At 44.9% G+C, this 27,505-nt stretch overlaps 1 pseudogene; it reads left to right on the top strand.

Moving 5' to 3' along the window:
- The window catches only part of LOC117513685, a 729,285-nt pseudogene that overhangs the window by 178,887 nt on the left and 522,893 nt on the right, over nt 1-27,505 (top strand).

The following is a 27,505-nucleotide window of genomic DNA, read 5'->3' as shown; positions in this document are numbered from 1 at the left end:
ATCACCATTTCTCTCAAATATTGTTCACAAACCAGTCTAAATCTGTGATAGTGAGCACTTCTCCTTTGCTGAGATAATCCATCCCACCTCACAGGTGTGCCATACCAAGATGCTGATTAGACACCATGATTAGTGCACAGGTGTGCCTTAGACTGCCCACAATAAAAGGCCACTCTGAAAGGTGCAGTTTTATCACACAGCACAATGCCACAGATGTCGCAAGACTTGAGGGAGCGTGCAGTTGGCATGCTGACAGCAGGAATGTCAACCAGAGCTGTTGCTCGTGTATTGAATGTTCATGTCTCTACCATAAGCCGTCTCCAAAGGTGTTTCAGAGAATTTGGCAGTACATCCAACCAGCCTCACAACCGCAGAACACGTGTAACCACACCAGCCCAGGACCTCCACATCCAGCATGTTCACCTCCAAGATCGTGTGAGACCAGCCACTCGGACAGCTGCTGAAACAATAGGGTTTGCATAACCAAAGAACTTCTGCACAAACTGTCAGAAACAGTCTCAGGGAAGCTCATCTGCATGCTCGTCGTCCTCATCGGGGTCTCGACCTGACTCCAGTTCGTCGTCGTAACCGACTTGAGTGGGCAAATGCTCACATTCGCTGGCGTTTGGCACGTTGGAGAGGTGTTCTCTTCACGGATGATGCGAAGGAGATGTGTTGCACTGCATGAGGCAAATGGTGGTCACACCAGATACTGACTGGTATCCCCCCCCCAATAAAACAAAACTGCACCTTTCAGAGTGGCCTTTTATTGTGGGCAGTCTAAGGCACACCTGTGCACTAATCATGGTGTCTAATCAGCATCTCGGTATGGCACACCTGTGAGGTGGGATGGATTATCTCAGCAAAGGAGAAGTGCTCACTATCACAGATTTCGACTGGTTTGTGAACAATATTTGAGGGAAATGGTGATATTGTGTATGTGGAAAAAGTTTTAGATCTTTGAGTTCATCTCATACAAAATGGGAGCAAAACCAAAAGTGTTGCGTTTATATTTTTGTTGAGTATATTTGCACACACCAGTGACTGAAAGAGAGAGCGTGTGCTGTGGGAGCCTATCAAACCCTCTTGCGACAGGTGTCGGCCAAATTCCAGCTGACATGCATGAACATCTAACACTGCTTGCATGGCACTAAGGAAATGTGTGGCCATTCACACTCTTGGCACGACAACAGACTGCAGACAATCACTGTCGTACTCGCAGTGAAATTTGTCTAAGTGCCCCACGAATATGGCTTTGGTGTGTGCGCTTAATTGACAGGAGGTGTGGCTATGACAGAAGCGGCTGTGGAGATCTGTCATTCTGGACATCCCAGCTGGACAGTACTGTGTTTGGACGGACATGGACTAACAACTGTCCACTGTGACGCGTGTGTCTGTTTGCTGTCATCACGTGGATATAAATAAAAACATATATCACTGTGGCGACAGGCTGCAGCAAGCGAGCGCATGCACTCACGGCGCGCACATGGACAGGCTGCCCCCAGGTTGAAACGGACCATCAGATCATAACACGCAGCAGGTGATCTGACTGTCACATCACCAACATGAGCTCTGTTCCACATGATGTGTGTGTTGACAAGACATGCGCAGGCTGGCAGGACGCACCAGCAGATGTGGACATGAATGAGATGAGTGAATTGCTTCTCATTCATGTCATTTCCTGACTGTACGTCAGTGACCATGGGTCATCTACAGAGGAACAGTTGGATCATATTTATATTGCCCGCCTGATGAGATGGATTTAATAGAATGCGATGTTTTTGTATGGTGCGTCATTTTTATTTATTTTTTTTAATACGTCCATGTGCTTCCTGATATGAGGCAGTGTTCAGCACCTAATACAGGACAGTGATGGGGGCTCACTTGGTAAAGTTTCTGACTGCAGTCAGAGCTTTTGGAAGGCGCAGGTTCGAATCCCGTGAGTGACATGTTTTTTTTTAAGTGTTTCTTCCATGCCCTAATATGTATCTGTTGTGAAAATTTCATCAAAGTCCGTGCAGTAGTTTTGACGTAATCCTGCTAACAGAGAGACAGTTGGACAGATAGACAAATAAATAAACACCAATGATTTTATTACATCCTTGACCGATGTAATAATGGTTTTAGTGCGATCCACAATGGATCTAATGCCCTCAATGCATGCAGTGTCAAAGGCCCTTTATGTCAACTTTCCCATTTATCTGTGGCTCCATTCTTAACATTAGATTCTACATTCCATTCAAGTGCACACTCAGATGTTTTCCTCAAAGCTATGTAAACACTGTTGGAAAAAATGAGTACTCACAAGTACTCCATGGAGTTTCGCATCACGGACAGTGAGCACTGTGGCAAACAATTATGATGGCCCCTTGCAGACTTTTTACAGCATCATTGCAGATAAGACAATGGATGATGACAGACTGGATTGTGCCAAAGGTTTTGTAATGAAGCTGGAGTTTGTGTTCATGTTGTACACATATGAAAACATCTTCTCTGACACTGATGTGGTCTTTGATATCATCCAGCAGAGGGCCATGGATGCAAGAAAAGAATTGTATCTCTTCTTGCTTTTGTCAAAGAGAAGAGGTCAGAGGAGGCTTTCCAAGCTGCTTATGCCAATGCAACAGGTCTCACATCCGACCCACGAGATTAGCCCATGAGAAAGTGTTGTCTCTCCCAAATCCGGGATCCTCAGGAGTGACAGAAATCTGTCCATGGCCATCCTCGATAATCTCATGGAGCAAATTCGTCAGCACTTATCAAATTTGAAAAGTTTGCGCTTCTTAGAATTAATCCATCCAGGGAAGTTTGATGACATGAGAGAAGTGTTTCCAGAGGAGGCATTCCAGAGTGTCTTGAAAAGTTATGGTCAGTCCTTTGATTCAGGGAGACTGAGGTCTGAACTGCAAGTCCTGTATTCAAATCAGGACTTACAGGGTAACAGGGGAAAACTGTGTGATTTCTTGTTTTTTCTAAAAAAAAAACATTTTCTGCCTAAGTGGTAACTAGGCTTACTACTCTAAACGTTAGCTACAATAATGTTCGTAAGCTTATCTGGAATATTTCCCTCTCCGTCTAGCTAGTTAAAGGCTATTCTTGTTGCTGCAACCACAAGCCTTGAGCTCTCTTTAGCCGGGAATGATACCACCTTTATATCCTTTCACTAAGGTACTTATATAATGTCTCTATATACATGCACACTTTAAATTTTTCTTGTTCTTTTTTTAATATTGTTCTATTTATGATAAATATTGGAGGAGTGGGGTACAATTAGTTATTCCTAACAGCTAACGTTATCTTATCTTGCCGGCTGTAGCACTGTTTATCGTAGCTAACAATATAGTCGGTTCTTTTCTGTTTTAATACCTACGTTAATACTTTTGTCTACATTTGTTGTTATATGTATTTGTTTATACCGTTATTGTAGGGTTTAACTACGCTATTATACTTTATACGCAGTTACTAGTTTTGTTTATCTTGTTGGCTAGCTAAGTGCGGTTGCTTATTGGTTGTCCATTCAGCTGCTCCCATTTTGTGTTTGGGGTCGCCACAGCGGATACAACCAGATCCGCATTGATATTTTGGCAGAGGTTTTACGCCGGATGCCCTTCCTGACGCAACTCCAGTGTTGCCTGGAGAAACACACACAGCCACTGATGTTCTAAAGAGGTCTCCCATCCAAGTACTAACCAGGTCCCGCACTGCTTAGCTTCTGAGATCTGACGGGATCAGGCTTCTATTAACGGCTAATTTAACGTTTAGCTCCTCTAACTATAGTTAGCTTATTTTTGTTATTTACATAATTTTTTTACATGGTGTAGATTTTTAATTATTTTTCAGTTTATGGGTTCTTTAATAGATATCAACATATAGTACCTAGTTTGAGGTTTCCATTTTATAGCAACAACAACTTGTCTGGAAAGCCCTCACAATATGTGGGTACCCACGATGGTCCCTGGATAAAGTGCAGAAGTCCCAAAGAACAAAGAGACCAGACAGACAGGAGACGGAGACAAGAAGAAGAGGAGTGTCTCTCCTTTATTTAGCAGGAGTAGGGGAAAAACTACAGAGGATCTTCAAACAGCACAAAATCCCAGTTTACTTTAAACCTGTTAACACCTTGAGACAGAAATAAGTTCACCCTAAGGACAGGATCCCTATTTACAAACAGAGCAATGTAGTGTATTCTATCAGATGTCAGGAAAACTGTAATGAACACTCCATAGGTGTGACTAAGCAGCTGTTACACAAAAGCCTATACCAGCACCGCAGAGAGGGCACCAGTGGACATCAGTCTGCAGTTCATCTCCACCTTAAAGACACTAACCACACATTTGAGGACAAGGAAGTTAAAATCTTAACCAGAGAGAAGAAATGGTTTGAAAGAGGAGTGAAGGAGGCATTGTATGTGAAACAGTTGAAACTCATCCTTAACCAGGGAGGGGGTCAGAGACACGCTTTGTCCCCTGTTTACAGTTGGGTACTCAGGTCAAAGCAGTTTCAGTCTTTTGTTCATGGTAATGATTCATTCACGTCATCAGGAGGCTCATCAGGAGAGGCGTCAGTCCCATCGTTAGGAGGTACAGCTACCCTGTCATTAAGAGGGTGCTAACTAGAGCACAATAGGTGCTAATTAAAGCTGTTGTTTAGTCACTAGCCTATAGCAGTCTGCCTTTCAGTAGGAGGGGCTGGTTAGGTTTAAAACTCCAGCTTTTGTGGCTTCTGTTTGTTCTCTACAAGAGTCAAGACAGAAGTCAGACTACCAGAGCAAGAATTTTAGCTGATGAAGCTTCTGCGATTTGAAGCGAAACGTCCTCGCGTCAAGCAACCCAGTCCAGTTGAAGATTCAAGCTTCTCTACTATGGAAACCACCTGGACAACTGAGAGCCTTCACAGATACATTCTTTGTACGATATTTACTGTGCACCAGAATTATCTGTTTCATGGATATTGATGTGGATATTGTGAAATGTTTTATATGGTTGTCATGACAACATCCTATGATATAACCAGCCACACCCTATTTAAAATGACTTCTCATTCACAAAAACTATTTGCCTGACGATGGCCACTGGCCGAAGCGTTGCTTGATTAAAATTACACTGGAGTTGCAAGTAAGCAGTGGTGGGCAGAGTTCCACTAATCCACTGACCGCTAATTATTGAAGCTAACTTTTTTTTTTTTAGCAGATTAGCTTTTCAGCTAACTTCAAAAACCATCAGCGGACCAATTAGCTTCCGATAAATTTAGTTCTGATAACTTTTAGACCACTAATGTTTTTTTTATATAGCAATGGTGAAAAAAAAGTTGGCTCCTGTCTACTCTTATTTTGCGGCAGTAAGGAGGTGAGCTCAGCGCAACCCCAGCAGAAGGACCTGATGCCAGGCTGCCACAAAAAACAAAACAAAACAAAAACAAACAAACAAAAAATAAAAACAAAAGTCATTACCCTTGACAGTATACAGCATTCCAGCCATGAGGCAGAGATCTTGAGAAGGAAAGCAAGTTTGACTTCTGGTTTTGATTTATAAATCAAATTAATCAGGGTTAATTTGGATTAATCAGAACAATTTGTGCGCCATTGGGGTAAAAATATGAAGCAAAACCAGCATTTGTTGCAGTTCTGGCTGAGAATCTACCCGGCTTCAACTTTACTTTTGCTTTCGAGTGGATTGCCAGGTATGCGCTAATCCAGCCAGTTGCCAGCTCTGCACTTTATAAACCAGCCTTATAAGAGGCATGCCGGAGTAAGCCGTTATATCCCGTTTTTACCCTTTTTTCTTGGGGAGATCATAACAGAATGGTGTCCTGTGGAATAGGGGTGTTAACTGCATTTTTTGGACTCTGATGCATCACAATTTTTATTTAACCGTGTAATCCCATAGAAGTTTCTGCTTTCTACTGGATTAGTGGATTATGGTTTAGTGCCAGTTTAATAACTGAGAATTAGGAAGATCTGTGGGTTTCCTGGACACTCAATGTTTGATCTCCCCTGCATCCAGCTAACGAGCTAGCAAGTATGAGGAGAAATATGATAACAGTCTGCTCAGTTAATGAGGCTAGCAATCGCAGAGAAAATATGATTCCCACAATGTTCATAAATACAGGATGAAATATAACATGGAATGTGAAGTAAAAAAGGGGATTTAAGAATGGATAGAACATGTAGCTGGGGATCATACCAAAACATTCCAATGGTACTGCAGATTAGTAATTGTTAATTGTAATCATGATTCTAGAATGTTTTAAAACCTTTGCAACACCCATGTTTTGAGGCATTGTTACAGATTTGTTTTCAAAATGATACATCCCCAACTGTGTCGAATGTGGCATCCATAAGTCCCCAAATGGTTTGAAGGATTTGCACTCTGGTGTTGTAACATATTAAAATAGGAGTGAATGAACAAGGATCACCTTTTGTAAAATTCATATTATTAAAGACTTTTGTCGTCTTAGAAGTTAAGTAGCTTATTATTTAAATTTCTGTTACTTTCAAATGTTAATTTTTCAAATATTTAGAAATATTACTCAAATGCAGTTGTTAGAGTTATTATTGAGACTATATTTTGGGAGTGAACATACCTGCATGATGTCAAGAATTCTAATGATTTTAATGTCATTGGGCTATTATGTCATTGCATTATGAGTTACACTGATACATTAGGCAAACTGTGGTCCTAAGTGATAAAAATATTAGTTTTGAAAAGTAAAAAAATGTAATTGTTTGATTTCTATGTGTACAATGAAATGAGTTCTTTTCTTGCTTTTTTGCTTTGGTTCCTTCCTTTTTGGTGGTTTTCACTCATCACTCACTCATCTTCAACTGCTTTTCCGGGTTCGAGTCGCGGGGGCAACAGCTCCAGCAGGGGACCCCAGACTTCCCTTTCCCATGCCACATTGACCACCTCTGACTGGGGGATCCCGAGGTGTTCCCAGGCCAGTGTAGAGATATAATCTCTCAACCTAGTCCTGGGTCTTCCCCAGGGTCTCCTCCCAGATGGACGGGCCTGGAACACCTCCCTAGGGAGGTGCCCAGGAGGCATCCTTACAAGATGCCCAAACCACCTCATCTGGCTCCTTTCAATGCAAAGGAGCAGCGACTCCACTCTGAGCTTCCCACGGATGACCGAACTTCTCACCCTATCTCTACGGGAGACACAAGCCACCCTCCTGAGGAAGCCCATTTCACCCGCTTGTACCCGCAGTCTAGTTCTTTCGGTCATGACCCAACCCTCATGACCATAGGTGAGAGGAGCAATGAAGAATGACCAGTAGATCCAGAGCTTTGCTTTTGGAGTCAGCTTTCTTTTCTTCACAACAGTACGGTAGAGCAAATGCAATACCACTCCTACTGTGCCAGTTCTCCGGCCGATCTCACGCTCCATCGTCCCCTCACTCGTGAACAATACCCCAAGGTACTTGAACTCTTTCACTTGGGGCAAGGCCATACTTCCTACCCGGAGTAGGCAATCCATCGGTTTCCTGCTGAGAACCATGGCCTCAGATTTAGAGGTGCTGATCCTCATCCCAGCCGCTTCACACTTGGCTGCGAACCGATCCAGTGAGTGTTGGAGGTCACTGGCCGATGAAGCCAACAGGACAACATCATCTGCAAAAAGCAGTGATGCGACCCTGAGCCCACCAAACCGGAAACCCTCCTCTCCCCAACTACGCCTTGATATCCTGTCTATGAATATCACAAACAGGATTGGTGACAAGGTGCAGCCCTGGAGGAGGCCAACCTCCACCAGAAACAAGTCCGACTTACTGTCGAGTACCCGAACACAGCTCTCGCTTTGCGAGTACAGAGATTGGATGGCCCTGAGGAGGGACCCCCTCACTCCATACTCCCACAGCACCTCCCACAGTAGTATCATGTACTACTAGTATCAGGTATGATCAGGTACCCCAAGTCTCTCCCGGGGTACCTGATCATATGCCTTCTCCAAGTCCAGAAAACATATGTAGACTGGGTGGGCATATTCCCAGGCAGGTTGTTCCACGACCAGGACAGAACCCGCATTGTTCCTCTTCAATCAGAGGTTCGACTATCGGCCGATCCCTCCTTTCAAGCACACTGGAGTAGACTTTACCAAGGGAGGCTAAGTAGTGTGATGACCCAGCTGGCACACACTCTCTGGTCCCCCTTTATCAATATGGGGACCACCACTCCAGTTTGCCACTCCTTAGGCACTGTCCCAGACATCAACGCAGTGTTGAAGAGACATCTCATCCAAGACAGTCCCTCCACACCCAGAGCCTTCAGCATTTCTGGATGATCTCATCAACCCCGGAGTTGTTTGACTACATCAGTGACTTCCACCAGGGAAATTGACAAAAATCCTCCATCAGCTTCCAGCTCTGCCCCTATTATTGAAGGCGGTCCGGTCTGATGCAGGAGTTCCTCAAAGTGTTCCTTCCAGCGACAGATTACATGCTCAGTTAAGGTCAACAGAGTCCCATCCTTACTATAGACAGCTTGGATGGTTCCCCATTTTCCCCTCCGGAGGTGCCTCACGGTCCATCAGAAGCACCTTGGTGCCGACTGAAAGTCCTTCTCTATGGTTGCTCCGAACTCCTCCCACACCCACTGCTTTGCCTCCCCCACAGCAGAGGCTGCTGCCCTTCGGGCCTGTCGGTACCTTGCAACTGCCTCTGGAGTCCTCTGAGATAACATATCCCAGAAGGACTCCTTCTTCAGTTGGACAGCTTCCCTGACCACCGGTGTCCACCACAGTGTTCAAGGGTTGCCACCCCTTGAGGCACCTAAGACCTTCAGGCCACAGCTCCCCGCTGCAGCTTCAGCAATGGATGCTTTGAACATTGCCCATTCTGGTTCAATGCCCCCAACCTCCACAGGGATGCCAGAGAAGCTCTGCCGGAGTTGTGAGTTGAAGATCTGTCAGACAGTGGGCTCCTCCAGATGTTCCCAGTTCACCCAAATTATCCGTTCAAAGTCTGTCCAGATTCCTCCGCCACCCTCTGAACCAACTCACCACCAGATGGTGATCAGTTGACAGGTCTGCCCCTCTCTTCACCTGAGTGTCCAGAACATGCGGTCTCAAATCAGATAATATGATCACAAAATCAATCATCCATCTTCAGCCTAGGGTGCTCTGGTACCATGTACACTTATGAGCATCCTTTTGTTTGAAGATGGTGTTCGTTATGGACAGTCCGTGACTAGCACAGAAGTCCAATAACAAACGACCATTCGGGTTTAGATCAGGGAGGCCGTTCCTCCCAATTACACCTCTCCAGGTGTCTCTGTCATTGCCCATGTGTGCGTTGACGTCCGCCAGCAGAACAATGGAGTCCCCCACCAGAGCCCCATACAAGACTCTACTCAGGGACTCCAAGAAGGCCAAATACTCCAAAATGCTGTTCAGTGCATATGCACAAACAACAGTCAGAGTTTCCCCCCGCCACCCGAAGATGCAGGAAAGTGACCCTCTCATCTACTGGAGTAAATTCCAACATGGCGGCGCTCAGCCGGGGACTTGTGAGTATCCCCACACCCGCCCGGCGCCTCACCCCCTGGGAAACTCCAGAGAAGAATAAGGTCCAACCCCTATCAAGGAGAGTGGTTCCGGAGTGGAGGCTGTGCATGGAGGCGAGGCTCACCAGCTCCTTCCACCACAGCAAGGTGATGTTCCATACCCCCAGAGCTAGCCCCTGCCGCCCGGGTCTGGTCTGTCAAGGCCCTCGACTTTCACTGCCAGTCAAGGGACAGTGTACCCGAGACCAGCGGTTTCCCCTGCGGGTGGTGAGCCCACAGGGTGGAGATGGAAGGTCCACGTTGCCTTTTCGGGCTGTGCCCGACTGAGCTCCATGGCAAGCCCAGCCACCAGGCGCTTGCTGACGGGCCCTACATCCAGGCCTGGCTCCAGATGAGGGCCCCGGGCTTCCTCTACCTCGTTCTATCACGGTGTCTTGTAACCATTCTTAGTCAGGCCTCTCGCCTGAGACCAATTTGCCATGGGAGACCCTACCAGGAGCACAAAGGCTCCTGACAACACAGCTCTCAGGTTAATAGCGGTGCACAAACCTCTCCACCACGATAAGGTGATGGTTCCCATTTTTTGGCAGTTTTCAATAACCTCAACTTCACATACTGTGTCTTTCTTATGTTAATTTATTCTTTCCAACATCAGAATCTGTGTTGTGTGTGTTTGTTTTTATTTTTTATTTTGTGTTTTTTGTTTTTTGTTCAGGTCAAGCACATTGTGACTGAAACCAGAGACAAGATCATGCAGTACAAGAGTAAGATGGCGGATGAGGCAGACCTGCGGCGGCGGCTGACCAGTCTGGAGGAGTCTGTTGAACTCCATGAACACATGAAGAGACAGGTCACTAACAGCAGATTCAATTACTGCAATGGTCTGTGACTGCTTTAGTTCCAGAAGGGGTCAACAGGGTGACAATTTTTATTTCACTGATCAGATTGAGCACAAGGGTTGAGTTCATCAATTAAAACACTGATTGCACCCCTTTCCTGACACTGGTTTGACTGGGTCACACTTTTAAACAGCTTTCTCTTGAATATGTTTTTTTACTCACGTCTCGCTAATAAATCCTTGTTGGTTGCAATCACTGGTGGGCACAGTTCCGCTAATACGCTAATGGCTAATTAGCAAAGCTAACTTTTTTGTTAGCAGATTAGCTTTTCAACTAATTTTGAAAACCATCAGCTGACCAACTAGCTTCCGCTAAATTTTGTTCCATTAACATTCAGTGCGCTAACATTTTTTTGGTGGCATAGAGAATACAACTTAACAGTCAAAAACATTTGTAAACCCTAAAATCATACATGTTAGATCCTGTCTGTTGTTTGTTTTGCAACAGCCAGACCGCTGTGAGCTCAGTCCTCCCCCAGCAGAAGGGGGCGGGCCAGCTACCAGCTGCTTTTGCAAAAGAAAAGAAAAAAAAGGTGTCATTTACTTTCCACATGCAACAACACAGACATTGGACAGGAGACATGGAATGCAAAGCACTTTACACTCATGGTTTCACTTATAAACAACTAATTCTGGATGGTTTATCAACATTTATGGTAACTCTGTCATTTTTACAAAGTGAAAATATCACACATGTCTTTTAAAGTAATGCGCCAATTCTGAAGGTTTGAGCATTAGCAGAAATACGTGCCAAAAGGCATTATGTGAAAAATGAGTCAAAATGCATAGAACACTGCCATCTTCTGGATGGGATTGTGAATAGTGACCAATGTTGGTCGCGAATAGGTATATGTCTAGAAAATGAACAAGCGAAGCTCTTCAGCATCTCACCATGTCATTTAGGTCCTTCAGACTATTTTTGAGTAAATGCTTCAGGGGAGCATTGGCATGGCTAAAACCTATCACCTTCTGGTGGGGCTCCGCTCCCCAAGACCCCACACCTTTTTAAGCATTTTTCTTTATTTGCCTCTCACATGCCTGGATGCTCTTTGCCATCAAACCGTGTCATTTATGTCTTTCAGACTTTTTGGAGCAAATGCTTCGGGGGAGCATTAGCATGGCTAAAACCTGTCAGATTCTGTGGGAGCTCCGCTTTCCCTGACCCCCGCCTTTTTAAGCATTTTTCTTTATTTACCTCTCACATGCCTAGATGCTCCTAACCATTTAACCATGTCATTTAGGTCCTTCAGACTTTTTTTTTCAGTAAACTGGTTCTTGGGAGCATGAGCATGGCTAAAACCTGTCAGTTTATGGGGTGGGGGGGGGAGCTCCGCCCCACCAAAACCACTGCTTTTTAAGCGTTTTCCTTTTTTTGCCTTTAAGCCTTTTTTGGTGGGGGGGCTCTGCCCCCAGACCCCCGCCTTTTTAAGCATTTTTTTTTTTTTTGCCTTTCAACTGACCCCCCTAAGTTGAGTTAATCAGGTTTTAAAATGTAACAGTTTGCATCATGTGTCATGCTTACTTCATCTTACAGGGTAACATATGTCTCATGTCATAGAATCCAATGAACATTGACATTGTTTGACCTTTACTTTGGAGACCAAGCATTCAGCACTCTCAAAATGATTCCATTTAATAATCCTACTAGCTCAACCAATAACTTACATCACTTTTTACCGAAATTGGAGCCACTTTAACTTTTGACCCCTGTACAACCTGAAATTGACCTTTGTCACCATTCTTGCTGTTTTTACCCCATAATTCCATAACATTCAGTCATAGATAGTCCAAACTATACCTTTTTGGAATCTTTATGATCAGAAAATGGGTGTGGTGTAGTTTTCAATTTGATTGGAGCATTTTTAAATTTCGACTCCTGTGTAATTCTTCAATTGACCCCTACCTGGCTGCCTATTGAAAATTCATGTGGCCCGTCATTTTTTTCCAAAAGTGCAATGCAAGGTGTACGTGTGCTTAATTTGATGCTTGTATCATCATTTGAAGGATTGTTTCTGTTATCTGCTGCACTAATAAGCCAACAGAGCATGAACCAGCTGCTGTCTGTTAGCTTAAACATTTGTATATACAGTTGGGAAAATAACTATTTGATCTCCTGTCAGTTTTGCAGGTTTTCCCACCTACAAAGAATGGAGAGATCTGTAATTTTTTATCAAAGGTACACTTTAACTGTGAGAGGCAGAATCTAAAAAAAAAAAAAAAAAAAAAATCCAGAAAATCACATTGTATGATTTTTAAAGAATTAATTTGCATTTGACCTCTTACCAACCAGCAAGAATTCTGGCTCACTCAGACCTGTTATTTTTTCTTTAAGAAGCCCTCTTATTCTGCACTCTTTACCTGTATTAATTGCACCTGTTTGAACTTGTTACCTGTATAAAAGACACCTGTTCACACACTCAGTCAATCACATTCCAACCTGTCTACCATAGCCAACATCAAAGAGCTGTCTAAGGACTCCAGGGACAAAACTGTACACCTGCACAAGGCTGGGATGGACTACAGGACAACAGGCAAGCAGCTTGATAGAAGACAACAACTTTTATGATTATTTATTAGAAAGTGGAAGAAACACAAAATGACTGTCAATCTCCCTCGGTCTGGGATTCCATGCAAGATCTCACTTTGTGGGGTAAGGATGATTCTGAGAAAGCTCAGAACTACACAGGAGGAGCTGGTCAATGACCTGAAGAGAGCTGGGACCACAGTCACAAAGATTACATTAGTAACACATGATTCTGTCATGGTTTAAAATCCTGCAGGGCAGCAAGGTCCCCCTGCTCAAGCCAACACATGTCCAGGCCTGTTTGAAGTTCACCAGTGACCATCTGGATGATCCAGAGGAGGCATGGGAGGTCATCTGGTCAGATGAGACCAAAATAGAGCTTTTTGGAATCAACTCCACTTACCATGTTTAGAGGATGAGAACAACCCCAAGAAAACCATCCCAACCATGAAGCATGGGGTGGAAACATCATACTCTGGGGGTGCTCTTCTGCAAAGGGGACAGGATGACTGCACTGTATTGAAGGGAGGATGGATGGGGTCATGTATTGTGAGATTTTGGCAAACAACTTCCTTCCGTCAGTAAGAGCAATGAAGATGGGTCATGGCTGGGTCTTCCAGGATGACAATGACCCCAAACACACAGCCAGGGCAACTAAGGAGGGGCTCTGTAAGAAGCATTTCAAGGTACGGGAGTGGCCTGGCCAGTCTCCAGACCTGAACTCAATAGAAAATCTTTGGAGGGAGCTGAAACTCCAAACCTGAAAGATTTGGAGAAGATCTGCATGGATTAGTGGACCAAAATCCCTGTTGCAGTATGTGAAAACCTGGTCAAGAACTACCGGAAACATCTGACCTCTTGTAATGGCAGACAAATGTTTCTGTACCAATTGTTAAGCTCTGTTTTTTTATGGGGTCAAATACTTATTTCCTGCAATAAAATGCAAATTAATTATTTAAAAATCATACAATGTGATTTTCTCAATTTTTTTGTTTTTTTTTTTAGATTTGTCTCTCACAGTTGAAGTGTACCTACGATAAAAAATACAGACCTCTCCATTCTTTGTAGGTGGGAAAACCTGCAAAACTGACAGGGGATCAAATACTTATTTTCCCCATTGTATAAGACCCCCCAAATTAAAGGAGAAATGCTGCTTTTAACAACCTGGACCTCAATTCTGGCATAAAATACGTTGTTTTACTCACTGATATAAGTTTGGTGCCATTAGAAGTCCACGGTTCAAACGACGTGTTCAGTTAAAATCTGATGCAAACCTTTTTCTTCTTCTACACTCAACAAAAATATAAACGCAACACTTTTGGTTTTGCTCCCATTTTGTATGAGATGAACTCAAAGATCTAAAACTTTTCCACAGACACAATATCACCATTTCCCTCAAATATTGTTCACAAACCAGTCTAAATCTGTGATAGTGAGCACTTCTCCTTTGCTGAGATAATCCATCCCACCTCACAGGTGTGCCATATCAAGATGGTGATTAGACACCATGATTAGTGCACAGGTGTGCCTTAGACTGCCCACAATAAAAGGCCACTCTGAAAGGTGCAGTTTTACAGCACAATGCCACAGATGTCGCAAGATTTGAGGGAGCGTGCAATTAGCATGCTGACAGCAGGAATGTCAACCAGAGCTGTTGCTCGTGTATTGAATGTTCATTTCTCTACCATAAGCCATCTCCAACGGCGTTTCAGAGAATTTGGCAGTACATCCAACCAGCCTCACAACCGCAGACCACGTGTAACCACACCAGCCCAGGACCTCCACATTCAGCATGTTCACCTCCAAGATCATCTGAAACCAGCCACTCGGACAGCTGCTGAAACAATTGGTTTGCATAACCAAAGAATTTCTGCACAAACTGTCAGAAACCATCTCAGGGAAGCTCATCTGCATGCTCGTCATCCTCATCTGGGTTTCGACCTGACTCCAGTTCGTCGTCGTAACCGACTTGAGTGGGCAAATGCTCACATTCGCTGGCGTTTGGCATGTTGGAGAGCTGTTCTCTTCACGGATGAATCCCGGTTCACACTGTTCAGGGCAGATGGCAGACAGTGTGTGTGGCGTCGTGTGGGTGAGCGGTTTTCTGATGTCAATGTTGTGGATCGAGTGGCCCATGGTGGCGGTGGGGTTATGGTATGGGCAGGCGTCTGTTATGCACGAAGAACACAGGTGCATTTTATTGATGGCATTTTGAATGCACAGAGATACCGTGACGAGATCCTGAGGCCCATTGTTGTGCCAGCCAAGAACATCACCTCATGTTGCAGCAGGATAATGCACGGCCCCATGTTGCAAGGATCTGTACACAATTCTTGGAAGCTGAAAATGTCCCAGTTCTTGCATGGCCGGCATACTCACCGGACATGTCACCCATTGAGCATGTTTGGGATGCTCTGGACCGGCGTATACGGCAGCGTGTACCAGTTCCTGCCAATATCCAGCAACTTCACACAGTCATTGAAGAGGAGTGGACCAACATTCCACAGGCCACAATTGACAACCTGATCAACTTTATGCACCATTTGCCTCATGCAGTGCATGAGGCAAATGGTGGTCACAGCAGATACTGACTGGTATCCCCCCCCCCCCCCAATAAAACAAAACTGCACCTTTCAGAGTGGCCTTTTATTGTGGACAGTCTAAGGCACACCTGTGCACTAATCATGGTGTCTAATCAGCATCTTGATATGGCACACCTGTGAGGTGGGATGGATTATCTCAGCAAAGGAGAAGTGCTCACTATCACGGATTTAGACTGGTTTGTGAACAATATTTGAGGGAAATGGTGATATTGTGTATGTGGAAAAAGTTTTAGATCTTTGAGTTCATCTCATACAAAATGGGAGCAAAACCAGAAGTGTTGCATTTATATTTTTGTTGAGTGTATTAAGGTGGATTACAACTTTTTGTGGTACACAGCACAAAATGATGTGACTCACTGATTTCAAAATGCAGGTCTTTTCAACCAGACGTGCGGTGCCATGACATGTCAGTCATCTGTGTCCAATCAGATTTCAGGGGAGTCCAGTGCAACCCTGGCCTCCGCTCTAGCTCCACCCACGCCAGGAAGTGTTCAACATTTGACATTTCCTGTTTCATTGTGGATTCAAAATTTGGCACTTCCACTTTGGGCCACAGTGTACCATGAGCTGCGCAGCGTGAAGCTCATATTAATTACACTTCACAAACAGAATTTTCAGTTTTTCAAATGCATTTTTTTTTTTTACAAATGAAAAAAAAAAGACCTATTTACAAAAACACATTTAATAATAAAAAACCAACGCACACGTTTCAGTAACTTGTGTGTTGGTTTTTACAAATAAATAAACCAACCAACCAGTGAGGGAGACTCATTTTTCCCACAATCCCTTTTGGTGCATGTATCTGTTAATGCTCAAATTTTCAGAATTAGTGCATTTCTGTGAAAGATATGTGCGAGCTTACATCATCCTCCTTCAGTGAGATGACATTCAATGCAGGGCATATTTATTTCTTGGGCTGCCCTGAGAGGTGTTCCCCTGAGGGACATCTGTGCTGCAGCAACGTGGGCTTCTGGCTTCTACAGAGTTAATGTGGCTGCTCCTCACCCTGTGATGATGGCTGTATTATTGGCCTTGTCACACTGCAATTGAGGTTCGGGAAGTGCAGATTCCTCGTGACCATTTTGGTGTGAGGTCATTCAGGTGCTAAGCAGCACCCTCTGTTGGTCAGGAGGAATGACATAGAACAAGAGTTATATATGTAACTATGGTTCTCTAAATAATGGGTGAATTCCAGAGTTGGTTGTCACTCGGAGTCTAGATAGATTCCAAAAGAACCGGATGCTGGGTGACACGGTCTTATATAATGTTGGCTGACATTACCCAGGTCACACCCAGCAATGTGACTTTGTTACGCTCATGCTCTCATAACTCTCTTTACAACAAGCTTGGTCTTCACATCAGCCTGAAGAAGACACAGGTCGTGTATCAGCCTCTACCCAACATGGCCGATCCAAAGCTTTCTGTTGTGAAACTGCGTGGACAAGTCTTGGAAAGCATGACCCATTTTCCATACCTGAATAGCCAAGTGTTATCAAACAGCAACATTAATGTCGAGATCCAACACTGACTCAAGTGTACAGGAATTACCTTCACCAGGCTCTGCACCCATGTTTTCCACGCGATGAAAATCCTTGTCAACAAGTCTGTTGTCATGCCAACCCTTTTGTATGGATCTGAGACCTGGAGCACCTGCTGCTTCCATCTGAATACCCTCAAGCAGTTACACCAATGCTGCATGAGGAGTATCCTCCGCATTAGGTGGGAAGACTACTGTGCCAACATCAGCATCCTGGCTGAAGCCAAGCTCCAGAGCATTGAATGTGTCATCATCAAGAACCAGTTTTGGTGGGTGGGTCACATCGATAACAGGCGACTTCCTGAGCAGATTGTCTCTCAGCTGAGTGAAGAAAAATGGTCCAGAAGATGATCAGAGGATCAGCTCAGGTGGGACAGGTTTGGAGACAAAGTCAGAGAGGCAACATTTTGATGGTTTGGACATGTGCAGAGGAGGAACCCAGGGTATATAGGGAGAAGGATGCTGAGGATGGAGCCACAAGGCAGGAGGAGAAGAGGGAGGCCAAAGGGGAGGTTTATGGATGTGCTGAGGGAGGACATGCAGGTGGTAGGTGTGACAGAGGAAGATTCAGAGGACAGGGTGAGATGTAAATCATTGATTTGCTGTGGTGACCCCTAGCGGGAGCAGCCGAAGTACAAAGATGTTTGCACATCTTCCAATGTACAAACAGGATAAAAACCTCAGTAAGGGTTTGAGCTGCCACTTGAGAACGCATCTTACCAAAAACAAAATTACTCACGTGGTGGATGTGACATTTGCCTCACTACCTGGCTGTTATCATGATGAAACGGATATTTTCACATGGGGCAGCCTGGCTGATGGTGTCTGCAGTGCACACAGAGGCACAGCTGAAAGTGTCCCAAAGGTGATATGGGTTTTTATTTTTCACCATGGCATCAGAGCCTGCCGACACATGTGCATCACGGTGGCGTGTTGAGAGGTGATGTTCTTCATGGTATGTGTTCTCCAGCTGTGAGTAGCAATGACACAGTGGTCAGGTGCAACATGATGATCACCTTGCAGAATGGGCTCACAGCTCCAGAATGTCCCAGATTGGTCTGTCAGCCAGGCTGTCAGTCAGGCTGTCACATGATGAATGGACCTTGTGGATGTTGCAATTGTGTGTCACGTAATGCGTAGTGGACTGGTTAGCTGTTTTTATTTTTCACCATGTCATGAGAGCCTGCTGACACATGTGCATCATGGTGGAGTGAGAGATGATGTTCTTCATGTCATGAAATGTGTTCCCCAGCTTTGAGTAGCGATGACACACTGATTGGGTGCGACATGATGATGGCCTTCATGAATGCACCTGTGATCATCTGACGGCTTCGGTGCACCCATATGCACTGGCATCGTTTAATTGCCTCAGTAGGTGCACTTGGGCCGTTACCATCAGCGATCGCGTGTCACGTGATGTGGCTGTCCGGTTGGATGGTGCGCTGGTGCTGTGACACACTGATAGAGCAGCTCAGTTTTTATTTGTATTTCTGTTGTGGTGTTGTGGGCACTCTGCTGTCTGGTGATTCCATCTCCAGCGGGACATGTTGAATATGCCATGATGGGTGTTTCACAGCTGTCAGCTGTTCCATTATGGACATGATCATCCAGTAAACTCGACAATGGTGTATTGTGGTGTGTGTGTGTGTGTGTGTGTGTGTGTGTGTGTGTGTGAGGGGCATGACACATGCGCACGCTATTTGTGTTGCTCGGGGGGAGAGACACAACACATTTGCATGCCATTCATAATCATGTTGCTGGGGGGTGCACAACACACTCGCATGCCATCTGTGTTGCTCTGGGGCGGGCATGACACACTGACTGCCCTTTGAACTTTCGTCACCTCAACAGTGGTGTCCTGCACACTACATTTGTTCTGGTCACACGAATTAGCCTGCGTTTTTTAAGTGCCCAGCGACTGCTGTTGGAAGTTCTTGGTTGACACCTCTCTTCTGGCTGAGTATGGGTTGAATGGCTATTCGGCATCATTTGCTCTCATTCTGCTGTTGGTGTGAAGGCTAGCTCGTTCACCACATTCGGCCAGGGTGCAATGTGGCTGATCATTTCATGCAGCCCCTGCGTACTGCATGCTCTACAGAAGGCAGTACAACATCATCTTGATGCTGTTTGATTGGGTTTACAGCACAGTGTGAATGTAGAGTGCATGTGCTGTGGCCAAATGGTTGTGCCAACTGTTGTACGAGGCATTCGAGGTGGCTCCTATTTTTCACGGCTGCCATTCGAATCCTTTGTGCACCATTCAGCCTCCTTCGTGTTATGTGTGAAGGAGCCTTAAAGAAGACAATCACTAGAAGAATACACTGTGAGGTTGCAGACCAAGATAAGCTCCTGCAGAAGAGACACCTTCAACCCAGACTGAAGTATGCTAAAGACAACCTGGAGAAAGATTATGCATACTGGAAGTGTATCCTTTGATCACATGAGAAGAAAGTAGAGCTCTTTGGCCATAGAGATGCTGCTCATGTTTGTAGAAAGAAGGGAGAGGCGTGTAACCCAAAAAACACCATCCCCACAGTGAAACACAGCAGTGGACGAATTATACTTGTGAGATTTCCCGTGCATCTGGAAGTGGGAAATCTTTCATGCAGGTGGAGGAGGTCACTTTCTCAACCAGTCAGATCAAAACAGCGTCTGGGTCATCACTTTGTCTTCCAACATGACAACAACCAAAAACATATGTCTCTTCTTATAAAGAACTCCCTTCAGCAGACCAATGTGAATGTTATTGACTGGCCTACTCCTGACCTGAATCCCATTGAAAATCTGTGGGGTGAACTGAAGATGAAGGTCCATGCCAGAAGACCATCAGTTCTGGAGGAGATTGAAAGATGAAGAATGGGGTGGGATTCCTCAGGAGACATGTCTGAAACTTGTTGAAAACTACAGTAAATGACTGCATCCTGTTATCCCTCAAAACGGACAAACAATTGAATTATTGGCACCAGGGGGCCAATAATTTTGGCCCTGGGAGTTTTTGGTTTTTGTGAAACAACTTTGTTTCTGTGTGCAAAGTAAAATAATGTAAGCATCCAAAAAAAAAAAGTTGTTTGGAAATGCTGTATTGAAAGTTCAAGGGCCCCTTCACACATAACATGATTGAGGCCAAATGGCGCACGAAGGAGGATTCGAATGGCGCTCATGAAATTTCAGTGCCGCCTCAAACTCTTTGTATAGCAGTCGCCACAACCATTTGGCCACAGCACACGAACTCTACATTCGCGAGTTGCTCGCACCGGAAACCCATTTGAATGACAGGCAAGATGAGATCGCGCTGCCATCTGCTCGTGCTCACAACATTTGCACAGCATGTCGTACACAGGTCAGACAAATTGTGCTGCAGCTGAGGGGCTTTTCGAAATCCTGGCTGAATGGCATGATCGAGGCAGCTTTCACACCAGCGGCCGAATGACAGCAAATGCTGGGTGAGTGGGCATTCAACCCACTCTTGTCCGGAGTCGGCCGGAGTCCAGGTGCCACCCACAAACTTCCAACACCACTAGTGGAGCACTTAAAAAAGGTGGGGCCATTCGTGCTGCCAGCACGAAAGTAAAGTGCGGTCAGAGCACTTTCGAGCTGGCTGTGCGAATGGCCCTGCATTTTCTAAGTGCTCTGCGAGTGTGCCTTTCCCCCTCCCCTGAGTAACACAAACAGTGTGTGAGTGTGTCGTGCCCCCCCGAAACACATATGGCATGTGAGTGTCTTCCTCTCCCTAGTGACAGAAATGAAATGACATGTGAGTGTGCGGTGTCTCCCCGCCCCCGAGCAACATAAATGCCGTTCCGGTGTGTCATGTGCTCCCCCGCCCCAAACCACAATCCTACATTTTCGATGTGTGGCTGAGGTGGAAATTGCTTGAACGGCGGCTAGAGTGCAGTGCGATCGCTGTCCAGCACAGCATGCACATCTGGACGGCGTGTCATGTCCATGATGGAGATCATGTAACACATACATTGCCATCCCCTCCCATTACACAATATATATGGGACATTATGATCATTACCACTGTAGTACCAGACGTTCAGGTGCACGCAAGTCGATGCATGTGACTGGCTCATGCACACAGTTGACCGACATGTCAGAGCTGTGGACCACCCATCATGACATATTCAGCATGTCCCCCTGGAGGTGGGATCACCAGGCAGCAGTGCACACATGCCGCCACAACAGAGTTAAAAATAAAAAAAACAATCACAAAAGCACTGTCCCATATGACTTGCATAGATCCCATATAAACCCCATATGACGCAAGGGTTCATGGTCAGTGCAGCAATCGAGGGTACTGCCATGTGACATATGATCACAATGTGGAGCGTTGCATGGCTGCTAGCCATGAGCCCAAGGGCGTGTGTCACTCAGATCATGTTAGCACAGGGGCACCGACATTGTCAGATGATAACATGCATGCTGCCAGGTGAGTGTGCAAGTGACAGCGAGATGTTCAGTTAAAAGAAACAATGGTAAAATAAAAAATACATATAATAGGGACAACAGCATGAGTTCATTCATGTGTGATGGCTTTGCTTCATGCTCCAGACACGGGGGTGTGTCTACCTCAGACTAAGTCTCTCAGCTGACACTGACAGGGTGAACACAACGTGTAAAATTAAAACAAAGAACAATAAGTAATACTAATAAAACAATGATTAGCATGTCATGAGAGCTCGGCCACACGTGCATTGCTGTGGCATGTTGAGAAGTGGTTTTCTTCATGGCAGATATGTGTTCTCTAGCTGTGATTTGCACTGGGTGTGTCATGGATGAGCTGTAGCAGCTTAGCGCTCTGTCTTTGCTACTAACAGCTGGAGAACACATATTGTACAATGTAGAACATCTCCTCTCAATACACCACTGCGATGCACACATGTTGGCATGCTCTCCTGAGATGGTAATAAATAAAAACACATATCGCATTTGCAATGCCTTCAGCAGCACCTCACTGTGCACTGCAGATGCCATCAGCCAGGCTGCACCATGTCAATATATCTGTCTGATCATATGAACACTCAGCTGGCGATCCAGATGTCACGTCAACCACATGAGTTACAGTCCACATGACGCAGTGTCCTTTGGCGTGCCATGCGGTGGACAGCTGGACACGTAGAGCCGGCTGATGTGTTCATGATTTGAACATTCAGTCATGTCAGTTCTTTAATTCCTTGTTTACGTCCATGGCCATGGTTCATGTACAGATGTACAGGGAACAGAGGGACATTAATTGTTGTATTGTCTCCTCTTTATAACAAGAATTAAATATTTTAACTGATAAAATGAAATCCATTTGTTTTGTCATTTCCAACACAGACTGCCAGGTCATCAGGCATCAGTTACAAATCATTACCAGGAACATGATTGTTTTACATTTAACAGTATGTTCATTGTTCTTAAAATGTTCTGTGCTGGCTCATTATTTTGTCTTTACAGTTTTTCATTGATTTATGTACATTTGTACAACATGTGATTGCTTCCGCTGCTGTGTGAGTGCGATGTGATATCACACCTCTCACATACTTGCACTGTGTTTGTGCACACGAGCGTGCACAAAACCATCACCAAGGGATCGTTCACGCATGTCCGACCATGTGTCCCTCCCGACAGCGGCTGGAATTTTTCATGGTTCACAAAATTTTCTTTTTCTTGGGGGGGGGGGGGGGGGGGGGGGCTTTTTTAGCCAGTTTCTGCCTCTTTCGTCCAACTTTGTGTTATGTGTGATGGGACCAAAAAAAGGATTTGGGAAAATTTTGAAGAAAATATTACGTTTCATAGGGAGCTAATAATTTTGACCTCATCTGTTTTAAGTATAACCTGAGCTGTATGACATCTGATCATGTACATAATTAAACAGTTCTGTTGTAGTTGATTTACATTTGTGTGTCTTTAGTATGGTTTGTGCAATATGTTCACATTGTTAGGCCCTGGCCGAGTTTGAAATGTACAGACAGAGAATGGAAGACTCTCAACTCTGCACTGAGGCTCAACACACACAGAGAGTGGTTTCGATGAGCAGAGAGGTAAGACGTTTGATACTGATGACGTTACTGTCATGATTGGGTCTGTGGGGCTTATTATGGGTTATTGTTTATTTTCTCTCTGTTACTTTTGTGCTTGGGTTTTTGTGAAGGGATTTCTTGTTGGGTACTTGGCGTTCGGTGTGTCTCTCCTCTCCTCCCTTCCTGCTTGCCATGCCCCATTCCTGAACCTTCCTCACATACCTGTCTTGTATTTCCTCATTATCACTCCTCCTATATAAGTCAGTCCCATTTCCTCTTTCAGCTGCTAGATTGTTGTGCCTTGTGTTCTTTCAAGCGTTTGAGTTTTCTTGTCCTGTTTTGCTTACCTGTGTACCGACCTGTCTGCCTGTTTTTGGATCCCATCTCTGCCTTATGCCACTTTGTGTACCAAACCCTGCTTGGATTGACATTTATGCCATCGAGCATGTCAATTACATGTAAAATATTAACATTGACATTAAAATATATTGTTAGTTCCAAAACAAAATAAAAACAAATATAAATTGAAATAAAAATTACTTCAGGGCTTCTCTTAGAGCAGGTAGTTGAGTGGATATGTTTGAATCTTTCTCATGCTACATGTCTGTCCTTGAACAAGACACTTAATCTACATCGTCTCAGTTCACCCAGCTGTAAATGGATGCTGGTGTCCCTGACCGAACGGCCCCCCCCTAAAAATTGGTGCGCCCTGCCTTCATTGCGCATTCATCATTTGCCGCAGTTCGTGGATTATCACCTTGTTTCTGCTTAAAACTGCACTCCAGTCTTCATCTATCTCAGTGACAGATATCTGAAGCTTTTGTACAACAATTACTTCCACATAAATTCAGCATTATTTCTTCTTAAAAGAAGGAGGAAGCGATCAGAGCACAGCAGTTAAACAGGCTGTTAGCTGATGCGTTCACTGCGCGTCGGTCATTTCAAAATGTCACAGTCTATCGCCTCCTTTCTGCTTAAAATGGCCTCGTTTCTGCTTAAAACTGACTTTAGAATGATTTAAGAGGTTTTACCTTGTCATCTGATGGTTAATAATCCCATTAATCCATTTGATCACTTTGGGTGAAGAGACTCTCAGACGAGCTGCTGAGGTCCAAAATGACGCATGCGCAGTGGAGGCAGAGTGGACCAATTTTTAATGGCAGACCATTGGGTCTGCAACACCGGCCTTGGCTAGGGAAATAACCTGCATCAGACTGGTGTCGTAGACCCTCATCTGCTTGACACTACGGAATCTGGAGATAATCACCAGCACCAACAGGCCTCATGGCCTACAGTATATACGAGGTCTATTAGAAAAGTATCCGACCTTATTATTTTTTTCAAAAACCATATGTATTTGAATCATGTGTGATTGCGTCAGACAAGCTTGAACCCTCGTGCGCATACATGAGTTTTTCCACGCCTGTCGGTTGCGTCATTCTCCTGTGAGCAGGCTTTGAGTGAGGAGTGGTCCAGCCCCCTCGTCGTTGTTTCATTGCCAGGAAATGGCGGAATGATTTGGGCTTTTTTTCCATCAGATTTTTTTCAGAAACTGTTAGAGACTGGCAGCTGGAAACCATTAGAAAAATTTATCTGGCTTTCGGTGAAAATGTTATGGGCTTGGTAGAGAATAAGGAGTGTTACTGTCGCTTTAAGGGTGGCCCCCAGCGGCTGTGGGGCGCGCCGCGCTCCGAAGCCGCCATCGACAGGTTGAATGACCATTTCATTTCTAAACGGATGGCTGTCTGGATCCGTGACCATCGTGTGCCATTTCTCTGGTTATCACAAGAGCTGGACATCAACCATTTTCCGGCAGATTTCACTTTTAAGAAGAGATTTTGTCATGGAAAGCCAAGCGGAGGCTTCGCGCGTCACAATGGATTCGCTACTGAAGCGAGACAAAACCACCTCCGTTTTGGTCTCACAAGGACGGCTTTGAGATGGCATTCAGACAGCTGTCGGTGGTTTTTCTATCGAGTGATTATCCGAGAAATTGTGGATGTGCCTGGACATGCCAGAACATGTCCCGTGAGGCTTCATCACAGCGTTGCTTTGTGCCATGCGGCACCGCCGCGACGCGCGAAGCCTCCGCTCCTCTTTCCATGACAAAAACTCCTGTAACAGTGGAATGTGCCATTCATTTCCAAACTGGACGCTGTGTTTTATCCGGGACGTCATCTGACTAGCAAAGGAATTGTGAAAATATGTGGACATCAGCACTTTTTTGGCACATTGAGACAGACGTGCGGAGGAATTCCGCGCATCGTGGCGGTGTCGCATGGCGCAAAGCAACACCGTGATGAAGCCTCACGGGACATGTTCTGGCATGTCCAGGCACATCCACAATTTCTCGGATAATCACTCGATGGAAAAACCACCGACAGCTGTCTGAATGCCATCTCAAAGCCGTCCTGTGAGACCAAAACGGAGGTGGTTTTGTCTCACTCCAGTAGCGAATCCATTGTGATGCGTGAAGCCTCCGCTCAGCTTTTCATGACAAAATCTCTTGTTAAAAGTGAAATCTGCCGGAAAATGGTTGATGTCCAGCTCTGATAACCAGAGAAATGGCACACGATGGACACGGATCCAGACAGCCATCCGTTTAGAAATGCAATGGTCGTTCAGCCTGTCGATGGCGGCATCGGAGCACGGTGCGCCCCACAGCCACTGGGGGCTGTCCTTAAAGCGACAGTAACACTCCTTATTTTCTACCAAGCCTGTAACATTTTCACCGAAAGCCAGATAAATTTTTCTAATGGTTTCCAGCTGCCAGTCTCTAACAGTTTCTGAAAAAATTCTGATGGAAAAAAAGCCCAAATCATTCCACCATTTCCTGACAATGAAAATCCGACGAGGGGGCTGGACCACTCCTCACTCAAAGCCTGCTCACAGGCGAATGACGCAACCGACAGGCCAGGTTCAAGCTTGTCTGACGCAATGACACGTGATTCAAATCCATATGGTTTTTGAAAAAAATAATAAGGTCGGATACTTTTCTAATAGACCTCGTACAACTTACTTTTTTCAGAGCAATGGGGCTCAGAATTAGGGGCTTCAGAAAACACAATTTCAGTCACATTTTCTTCAATATTGATCATTTACATCATGGCTGAAGTTGTTCTTGACTGTATTTATGATTTTTTTTTTCTTTTTTTACTTTCTGTAATGAAAAGGCCAGCATGTAGGTTACCTAACAGAGTGGACACTGTAACCTGTGCTACTCAGCATATGAAAGTTTTTTTTTTTAACTGCTTAATTAGAAATAGTGTATATCACAGGAAGACATTCAAATTAATTCAAGAATGTCACAGTATCTGTACTGTGAATGTAATAAATGTAAAACAAATCTGCATTTGGAAGCACAAATAAAGTCCAAACGGAATACATCCAACCTCAGGTGCTGTCCAGTCACATGTTTGTACTTATATATAAACATATTTATTTTGGCTGCTTCTGCTTTGTTCAGGCTGACCACAGTGCATCCATGTTCATTTGGCACACGTTTTACACAGGATGTCCTTCTTAATGCAGCTCCAGATGTACATGGACCATGGAGCACAAGTGACCTTGAACTTGTGACCTTGTATTTGGAATGAAACCGTGCTAATCGCCTGCACCACCATGCTGCATTCGGATTAAACTTTTGTAATTTCTCCATCCTTTATAATTTCTCCATTACGCCATTTCCTTTCATTCATAAATTGCTCACCATGTCTTGAAGGGTAATCACAGCCACTTTTTGAAGGAATCTCATTTTGGCCTCTTGTGTACCCAGAGTTCACAACCATAGATGTGGGTTACATAGATCAGTTTGCAAATTAAGAGCAACTGTTTCTTCACCATGACAATCTTGTACAATATTCTCGTCGTTTGTGAACCAGTCTCCAAGATACTTAATTTCCCTTTCACACATAGTAAGAATGTGCAGGAACCAGGCCAACACGGCAAAAATGGCCATAATCTGGATGCAGTCGGAAGGGAAAGAGGCATGTAAACTGTGGGCGGATCCCATCTAGATTACACCTGCACAATCGCATCCAAAGCATATTTAGACAACAGTTAGATGACACAGACTACTGTCAGATGGCCATAAAAGGCGCTGAAGACTGCCCGATGTCCGAAAGTCTGGATGGCAAACACGGGACTGGAGTGGGAGGCAGCGCTCTGTCCTTCCTTTGCACAGGATCTGCCAGTACTGGATATCGGAGTACAACCAACGTATGGACCAGTCTCACGCCATATGTGAGTGACCGCACCCGGCATTGGTGCAGTCACTCACTCACTCATGCAATCACATCTATGCTTGTCCTCCCCTTCCCACCGCTCACTGAACTCACATGTGCGTGCATGCGTAGAACAGGAGCTGAAATGTTGTAATGATTGCTCGGTGTGTGTGTGTGTGTGTGAGAATGAGCTGCTACGCGTGCACGCAGGGC

Source organism: Thalassophryne amazonica, chromosome 1, assembly GCF_902500255.1.
Source record: "Thalassophryne amazonica chromosome 1, fThaAma1.1, whole genome shotgun sequence".
Taxonomy (NCBI): Eukaryota; Metazoa; Chordata; class Actinopteri; order Batrachoidiformes; family Batrachoididae; genus Thalassophryne; species Thalassophryne amazonica.
This window is presented reverse-complemented; position numbering and strand designations above follow the sequence as displayed.